Source organism: Molossus molossus, unplaced genomic scaffold (genome assembly GCF_014108415.1).
Source record: "Molossus molossus isolate mMolMol1 unplaced genomic scaffold, mMolMol1.p scaffold_m16_p_5, whole genome shotgun sequence".
Classification (NCBI taxonomy): Eukaryota; Metazoa; Chordata; class Mammalia; order Chiroptera; family Molossidae; genus Molossus; species Molossus molossus.
In genome coordinates, this window is record NW_023425388.1 from 75,777,314 (window position 1) to 75,786,622 (window position 9,309).

General features: G+C 37.4%; 1 pseudogene; it reads right to left on the reverse strand.

The window, feature by feature from the left end:
• Positions 1-2,661: 2,661 nt before the first annotated feature.
• Positions 2,662-9,030, reverse strand: LOC118616972 (annotated as a pseudogene).
• Positions 9,031-9,309: the final 279 nt, after the last annotated feature.

Consider the following 9,309-nt stretch of genomic DNA (forward strand, 5'->3'; position numbering starts at 1 on the left):
CAACACACCACAATACAGCAGCATCCCATTTCCTCCATAAGTAGCATGCCCAAAGTGCAGTCTAGGCAGTCACCAGACCCCACTGGGGCAAATCCCATTCCATGGGTGGCTTATATACCGTGGTTGTGGCCAATGTTCACAGTCAGCCAGCATGAGGGTCAATCCCACCCACTGACATGCCAACAACAATCAAGGCTCAACTACAACAGGAGGGCTGATATAATTCTTATAAAGGACACTCCTGGAACACCTAGCTCAGGTGATGAGGAAGATTGCATCACTGGGCCCACAGGACAACTACTACATAAGACCACCCTGCCAAGACTGGGAAATGTAGCAGATCTATCTAATACATAGAAACAAACACAGAGAGGAACCCAAAAAATGGGGAGACAAAAAATATATCCCAAATGTAAGAACAGGAAAAATCTCCAGAAAAGAACTACATGAAATGGAGGTAAGCAATCTACCAGATACAGAATTCAAAACAATAATTACAAGGCTCAATGAACTTAGGGTAGGAATAGATGAACTCAGTGAAAACTTACACTAAGAGATAGTAAGCATGAAAAAGGACATAGAGCACATTAAAAAATCAGTCAGAAATTGAGAATACAATATCTGAAATGAAAAATACACTAGAAGGAATCAACAGCAGATTACATGAAGTTGCTGTAAACAAATTACCATAAACTTAGTGGCTTTATTTTATATATATATATATATATATATATATATATATATATATATATATATATGATCTTATGGTTTTGGAGATCAGAAATCTGAAATGAGTCTCAAGAGTGAAATTCAAAATATTGGTAGGACTGCATTTCTTCTGGAGATTCTGAGGGAGAACCAGTTTCCTTGCCTTTTCCAGCTTCCAGAGACTACCTGAATTCCTTGGTTCATGGCCCCATTTGTTTGTTTTCAAAACCTGTATTATTTAGATGAGTCCTCATGCTGACATACTTCTGATTCTTTCTCTTCTGTCTCCCTCTTCCACTCATAAGGACACTTGTGATTACATATGGCCCATCCAGATATCTCAAGATCAGCTGATTAGCAACTTTAATTCCACCTGTAACCTATTCTCCTTGCTTTATAACCTAACATATTCAGTTTTTAGGGATTAAAATGTGGACATCTCTGGGAAGGGGGATATTATTCTATATACCACAGTAAGTTTTTTTAATGTTAATTATGCTACCTACTGTCTGGCCTAAATTATTCTAGATGCCATGTGTAAGGACAATCTTATTACCCTACTCACTCTAGAAATAACATCTATATAAAACACTGAATACTATACTTGTGGTTTCACATTGCCAAAAACTCTCAACATTGAGGAACTGTGATGTGTCAGTTATTTGATGAACTAAGCAATGTTTAATAGTTACAGTGTGGCCTTCAGAATCAGACAAGTTTGGATTTGAATATGTGTCTACCATCTAAGTGGATAATACTCTGGACAAGTTAATTAAACCCTCTGAATCTCATTCTATCAAGTGTTAAAGAAACAATATACATGTTTCATAGTGATGAGTTGATCATTTCATTATTTTATTTTATTTATTTTTTAATATTTAATTAATTTATTTTTGTCACAGATGTTTCTCTTTATTCCCCCATTGACACCCTCCTCCTGTCCCCGCTACCCCCAACCCCCGCATTGTTGTCTCTGTCTATTTGGTTATGCTTATATGCAAAAGTTCTTTGGTTTATCTCTTCCTTCTCCCCAACCCCCTCCTCTGCATTTCACTATTTTAACAGTTGACCCCAAAATTCCTCATTAAAAGGTCTGTCATTGTTTGAAAAAAATTAAGACTATACAATTACATATAGAATTGCCACATTGTTTAATCTATAATGCTCCCAAAATTACACCAAAGTGATAGTTGAGAAATTAGCATCTTATTAACCCATAACATAGAGAATTATAGAGAAGACAACAGTGAGAAAAAGTAGTAACAAAAAAATGAATTAGCAGCTATATATAGTGAGACACAGTTGTGTCTTGTACACTAGAAAGTCTTTTACGAGATAATCATCTTAGATCAACAGAAGACCAATGTTGTTCAGTGCCGTCCTGCAAACACCTTCGAGACACCTTCCCTAAGTCTTCTGTTGGCCATTGTAGTCTGCACCTCCCTGCCCATATCTATAGTTCCCATAGTATAATCATAGCCACCACAAACAGTACAGTTTTGATCTATAAGCACTACGGTAATTTCCATATCCTTGATCATAACAATTACTAAATCTTTTGTTCCAGTTTTGGCCCTGACCTCGGGCACGACCTCTACTACCACCTCTTGTACCAGCTGCAGCATTTCTGCTCCCTTTTGTTGTTGCCAATCTAGCTCTTTGCATTGGGCAACTTTTTATAAATTCCTCACTGGAAGATACTTTATATTTCTCATCAGAAAAAGTGAGGGAGGAAGACAAAGAGGGGGAGAAAGAAAAACATCAATGTAATAGAGTCACATCAGCTGGTTGCCTCTCACACGACTAGACCAGGGCAGGGGACAAACCACAACCAAAGTATGTGCCCACGACTGGAATCGAAACCAGGACCCATTGTCCAGGGGCTGACACTCTAACCGCTGAGCAATACTAGCCAGGGCAATGTTAGGCAAATTTATTTCACAGTTCCAAGAACTAATTGGATGATATCTGCATTCTAACATCTGTATAGGTGATAAAATAAAAACCTCTTATTTCATTTGTTTTTGCATCCATGGGCAGTTCAATATTTTCTCTTTTGTTATTAATTTATTTTTGTTACAGAAGTTTCTCTTTTTTATCCCCATGACACCCTCCTCCCCACCAACCCCACCCCATCCCCAGCTTTGTTGTCCGGTTCCATTGGTTATGCATACATACATATAAGTTCTGTGGTTTATCTCTTCCCCTCCTCTCCTGTGGGTTGTCATTCTGTATCGTACTTCCACGTCTATGAGTCTATCCCGTTCCTCATTCTGTTATGTTCACTATATTCCACAAATAAGTAAGATCATGTGATATTTGTCTTTTTTTGCTTGCATTATATCGCTTAGGGTAATACTCTCTAGCTCCATCCATGTTGTCTCAAAGGATAAGACATCTTTCTTTATTACAGCTGTATAGTACTCCATTGTAAATATGTATTACAGCCTTTTTTTTCATTTGTCTACTGATGGACACTTGGGCTGATTCCAGATCTTAGCTATTGTAAATAGTGCTGCGATGAACATGGGGATACATATATTCTTCCTGATTGGTGTTTCAGGCTCTTTAAGGTATATTACTAGAAGTGGGATCACTGGGTGAAATGGCAATTCAATTTTTAATTTCTTGAAGCAACACCATAGTGTTTTTTATAGTGGCTGCACCAGTCTAATCTGCATTCCCACCAACAGTATACTAGAGTCCCCTTTTCTCCACACCTCCGCCAACACTTGTTTGATGATTTGTTGATGGCGGCACACCATTCTGTTAGGTGTAAGGTGATACCTCATTGTTGTTTTAACTTGCATCTCTCTGATGATTAGTGATGTTGAGCATTTCTTCATATGTCTCTTAGTCATTTGTATGTCCTGTTTGGAGAGGTGTTTATTTAGTTTCTCTGCCCATTTTTTAATTGGGTTCTTTGTCTTCCTTTTGTTGAGTTGTATGAGTACTCTATATATTTTCTAACTTAACCATTTATCTAATGTATCATTGGCAATTATGCTCTCCCATAGTGTGGGTTCCCTTTCCATTTAGATGGTTATTTCTTTTGCTGTGCAGTAGACTTTTGGTTTGATGTAGTCCCATGTGTTCATTCTTTCCTTTGTTTCTCTTGCCTTAGGTGCGGTATCAGTGAAAATTCTGCTACATATGATGTCTGAGATTTTGTTGCCTACATTTTCTTCTAGAAGTTTTATGGATTCACGGGTCACCTTTAAGTCTTTTATCCATTTTGAGTTTATTCTTATATAGGGTGTAAGTTGATGGTCTAGTTTCATTTTTTTGCATGTAGCTGTCCAATTTTCCAAACACCATTTATTAAAGAGGCTGTCTTTACTCCATTGTATGCTCTTGCCACCTTTGTCAAATATTAATTGAGCATAATGTCTTGGGTCCATTTCTGAGTTCTCTGTTCTGTTCCACTGGTCTATATGCCTGTTCTTGTGCCAGCACCAGGCTGTTTTGATTAGAGGATCTTTGTAGTATAACCTGATATCCAATATTGTGATTCTACCTCCTTTGTCCTTTTTTTTCAAGATTGGTGTGGCTATTTGGGATCTTTTTTGGTTCCATATGAACTTTGGAAGTATTTGTTCTAGTTCTGTGAAATATGTTGTTGGTATTTTGAAGGGGATTGCACTGGGTAGTATGGACATTTTAATGATGTTAATTCTTGCATAAGGTATATGCTTCTACTTTCTTATATTTTTTTCTATTTCTTTTTTCAATGTCCTGTAGTTTTCTGCATATAGGACCTTTACTTCTTTGGTTAAGTTTCTTCCTAGGTATCTTAATTTTTTGGCGATGATGGTAAATGGGATTGTTTTTTAGTTTCGCTTTCTGTGATTTCATCATTGGTGTATAAGAATGCTATCAAATTCTTGATGTTAATTTTGTATTCTGCTACGTTGCTAAATTTACTTATTAAGTCTAGTAGATTTTTGATGGAGTCTTTGGAGTTTTCTATGTATAATATCATGTAATCTGAGAATAATGACAGTTTCACTTTCTCCTTTCCAATTTGGATGTCTTTTATTTTTTCTTCATGTCTAATTGCTGTGGCTAAGACTTCCAGTACTATGTTAATAAGAGTGGCAGAAGTGGATATCCCTGTGTTATTCCTGGTCTTAAGGGAAATGTTTTTAGTTTCTCCTTATTGAGTATGATATTAGCTGTAGTTCTTTTATATATGGCCTTTATTATGTCGAGATATGATCCCTCTTTTCCAACATTGCTGAGTGTTTTTATCAGAAATGGATGCTGGATTTTGTCGAATACTATTTCAGTACCTATTGATATGATCATGTAGCTTTTATCCTTCATTTTGTTTATGTGGTGTATCACATTTCTTGATTTGCAAATATTGTACCAACCTTGCATCCCTGGGATGAATCCCACTTGGTCATGGTGAATAATTTTTTTGATGTACTGCTAGATCATCTATGTTCATCAGGGATATTGGCCTGTAGTTTTCTTTCTTTGTAGTGTCTTTTTCTGGCTTTGGAATTAGAATTATGCTGGCCTCCCAAAACAAGTTTGGAAGTCTTTTGTCTTGAATTTTTTTGAAACACTTTGAGGAAAATGGGTGTTAGTTCTTCTTTGAATGTTTGGTAAAACTCCCCCATGAAGATATCTGGGCCTGGGCTTTTGTTTGCTGGGAGAGTCTTGATTACATCTTCAATTTTCTTAGTTGTTATTGTCTCTTCAAGTTTACTATCTCTTCCCGGTTCAGTTTTGGGAGACTATGTGTTTCTAGAAATTTGTCCATTTCGCTTAAATTGTCCAATTTGTTGCCATATAATTGTTCATAGTATTTGTCAACAATTGGTTGTACTTCTGTGGTGTCAGTTGTTACTTCTCTTCTTTCATTACTGATTTTGTGCATTTGAGTTCTCTCTCTTTTGTTTCTTGGTGAGTCTAGCTAAGGGTCCATCAATCTTGTTCATCTTTTTGAAAAACCAGCTCTTTGTTTCCTTGATCCTGTGAATTGTTTTTTGGTCTCTATGTCATTTATTTCTGCTCTGATCTTTACTAATTCCTTCCTTCTACTTGCTCTGGGGTTTTCTTTCTAGTTCTTTAAGTTGTGAGGTCAGATAGTCTATTAGAGATTTTTCTTGTTTCTTGAGGTAGGCCTGTGGTGCTAGGAATTTTCCTCTCATAACTGCTTTTGCTGTATCCCATAGATTTTGCATTGTTGTGTGGCATTTTTATTGGTTTCCAGGAAATTTTTCATTTCTTCCTTGATCTCCATAGTAACCCATTCATTGTTCAATAACATGCTATTTAGCCTCTATGTTTTCAATTTTTTTTGCATGTTCTTGTTGAAATTGATTTCTAGTTTCATGCTATTGTGATCTGAAAAGATGCTTGATATGACTTCAATCTTCTTGAACTTGTAGAGACTTACTTTTTGTCCTAACATGTCATCTATCTTTGAGAATGTTCCATGTGCACTTGAGAAGAATGTGAATTCTGTAGTTTTGAGGTATAATTCTCTGTAGATATTTATTAAATCCATTTGGTCTAGTGCTTCATTTAGAGTCTCTGTTTCTTTGTTAATTTTTTGTCTAGAGGATCTATCCAGTAATGTCAGTGGGGTGTTGAAGTTCCAGGCTATGATTGTATTGCTGTTGATTTCTCCTTTGAAGTCCTCCAGAAGATTTTTAAGATATTTTGGTGCTCCTATATTGGGTGAATATATGTTTATCAAGGTTACATTTTCCTGTTGGCTAGATCCCTTCAATATTATGTAGTAACCTTCCTTGTCTCTAGCTATGGCCTTCATTTTGAAATCTATTTTATCTGATATGGGTATTGCTATCCCAGATTTTTTTTCCTTTCTGTGTGCTTAGAAAAATTTTTTTCCATCCCTTCACTTTCAACCTATGTGGCTCTTTTGTTGTGAGACAGGTCTCTGTAAACAACATATATATATCAGTCATGTTTTCTTATTCAGTCAGCTACTTTGTGTCTTTTTATCAGAGCATCTAATCCATTTATATTTAAGGTTATTATTGAGATGTACTTATTTATTGCCATTTTTGTTTAGTTTGGTTATATTTTTCTTTCTATTTCTTTGACTCATTACAGCAGTCCCTTTAGCATTTCTTGCAGTGCTGATTTGGTGCTAATGTATTACCTTAGCATTTGTGTGTGTGTGTGTGTGTGTGTGTGTGTGTGTGTGTGTGTGTCTGGGAAGCTCTTTATTTGACCTTCTCTTTTGAATGATAGCCTTGCTGGATAGAGTAGTCTTGGATTCAGATCTTTGTTTTTTTATGATCTTGATTACTTCATGCTATTCCCTTCTGGCCTGTTGTGTTTCTGTTGAGAAGTCAGCTGAGAGCCTTATGGGGTTTTCTTTGTAGGCAACCTGTTGCTTATCTCTTGCTGCAATTAGGATTCCCTCTTTGTCCTTAATTTTTGGCATTTTAATTACTGTGTGTCTTGGTGTGCGCCTGTTTGGGTTCTTCTTACTTGGGGTTCTCTGTGCTTCTTGAACTTGAATGCCTTCTGCCTTCACCAAGTTAGGAAAGTTTTTTGTCACTGTTTCTTCAAATATATTTTCTAACCCTTGCTCATTTTCTTCTTCTTCGGGGACTCCTATGATGTGAATATTATTACGTTTCCAGTTGTCTCACAGTTCTCTTACGCTATCTTCCTGTTTTTTAATTTTTTTTTTCTTTTGGTTTTCTGATTGGTTGATTTTTTCCTACCCTGTCTTCTAATTCACTGATTCAGTCCTCAGCTCCCTCTACTCTGCTGGCTAGTCCTTCCAATGTGTTCATTTCTGCTATGTCATTCTTCATTTCTTCTTGGTGATTTTTCATTTTCAATTGGTTGATTTTCAATGTTTCTATGTCTTTACTCATGGTGTTGATGTCCTTTCTCATGTTGTTGAGCTTCCTCAAGATCATGGCTCTAAATTCCTACTCTGTTAATTTGCTTAACTGAATTTCATTTATCTCAACTTCGGTAGAGGTCTGTTGTTCTTTCATTTGGCTTTTGTTTCTTTGTTTCACCATTTTGGCTATCTCAGTGGGTTTAGGAGCCTGCCGAATATTTCCTGTGGATGTTGGTGTTCTTCTCTTGGTGGCTTCCTCTACTGGGCTTGGATGAGTGAGAGAGGACCCATGTTAAACTCCACTGTCAAGTATTAATTTTCTGGGTGGATTTGCAAGCCTAGGAATGATTTAGTTATCTAGTAACTTTTCACCTGGAGGCTATTAGTCTCAGAAACTTGAAGAGCCTTGGGTTCTCAGTTGAATGAAAAACTCCCTCAGGTATTCAGTAAGAGGATTCCCCAAGTGTGGGGCAGATGCCCATTGTTAATGAGCCTTTATTTGCATTTCAATGGCCCACATGGGTGGGGTTCATTCTCCCTAGAACCCTGGGAAGAAGTAAGATAGCCACCATGCTGCATGGTTGCAACTCAGAAAAAGCTTTGAGCACTATCCAAATTGCAAGTGTCTCCACACAGTTCCATTCCAGTCTGCCCTCCCTCTGCCAGAGCCCAAGTTGAGTGGCTGTGGCTATTTTAGTGCTTTGTCCCAGCTCTCTGCACTGTGGAGCAGGCTTGAGAGTTTAACCCCAAGAGCGCTGCTCACAGCTAAGACCATTGCTGACTGTGGGCTCCCCAGGTCCCTCTTGTGCCTCCACAATTATACCAGGATTGATTCAGTGTCCCTGGTTATATGGTCCTTGCAAGCTGCTTTTCTGTTGCTTTTTCCTGATGATTTTTCTTTATTCTAGTTGTAATTCCAGTTTTGTCCTGGGAGTTGGACTATGTAGCTTCCATTCATACCGTGGCCTTTTTAGAATCTAAAGTTCATTATTTTCAATCTTTCCAATGGCTTCACAATATTCTTTAACTTTTTCTTCATAAATATCTGGGCTCAACCAAAAGAAAGATTTTTGGGGAGGTTCCTTCCCTTTTAAATCTTTGGCCCTTTTGGCAGGTGTCTATCAATTTGCCATCTAGTTTGTATTCTTTCAATTCCAAAATCTTATCAACACCAGCAACATCTTTGAAAAACACAAATCCAACAAAACCCTCTTGATTTTCTAATTGGACCTCTTTCAGTTGTGTAGTCTACCTCTTCCCAAAACAAACAAACAAACAACAACAACAACAACAAATATATATATATATATATATATTGCAATCTTTCTTGCTTATATTTCAGCTCAAGCCTCCAATAAACATGTTTCCATCATCCTGCCGATTCTTGCTTGTGTTGATTTTGGATCCCTTTACAAACGCTGTGTGTTGCTGTGGTGGTAGAGTTGCTGACCAGAGTGCTGGCATGTAGTGTGAGTCATGGCAGCAGCAGTGATGGTGGCAGTGGCAAATGTGTGTACGGAGCTTTATTTAAAATGGCTGTGGAGGCCAACCACTCTAGCTCAGTGGTTGAGCACTGAGCCATGCACCAAGAGATCACTGGTTCAATTCCTGGTCAGGGCACATACCTAGGTTTCAGGTTTGATCCCAGCAGGGGATATGCAGGAGGCAGCCAATCAATGTTTCTTTCTCATCAATATTTCTCTCTCTCTCTCCTTCTCCTTCCTCTCTCTCTAAAAATCAATAAAAACATTTTTTAA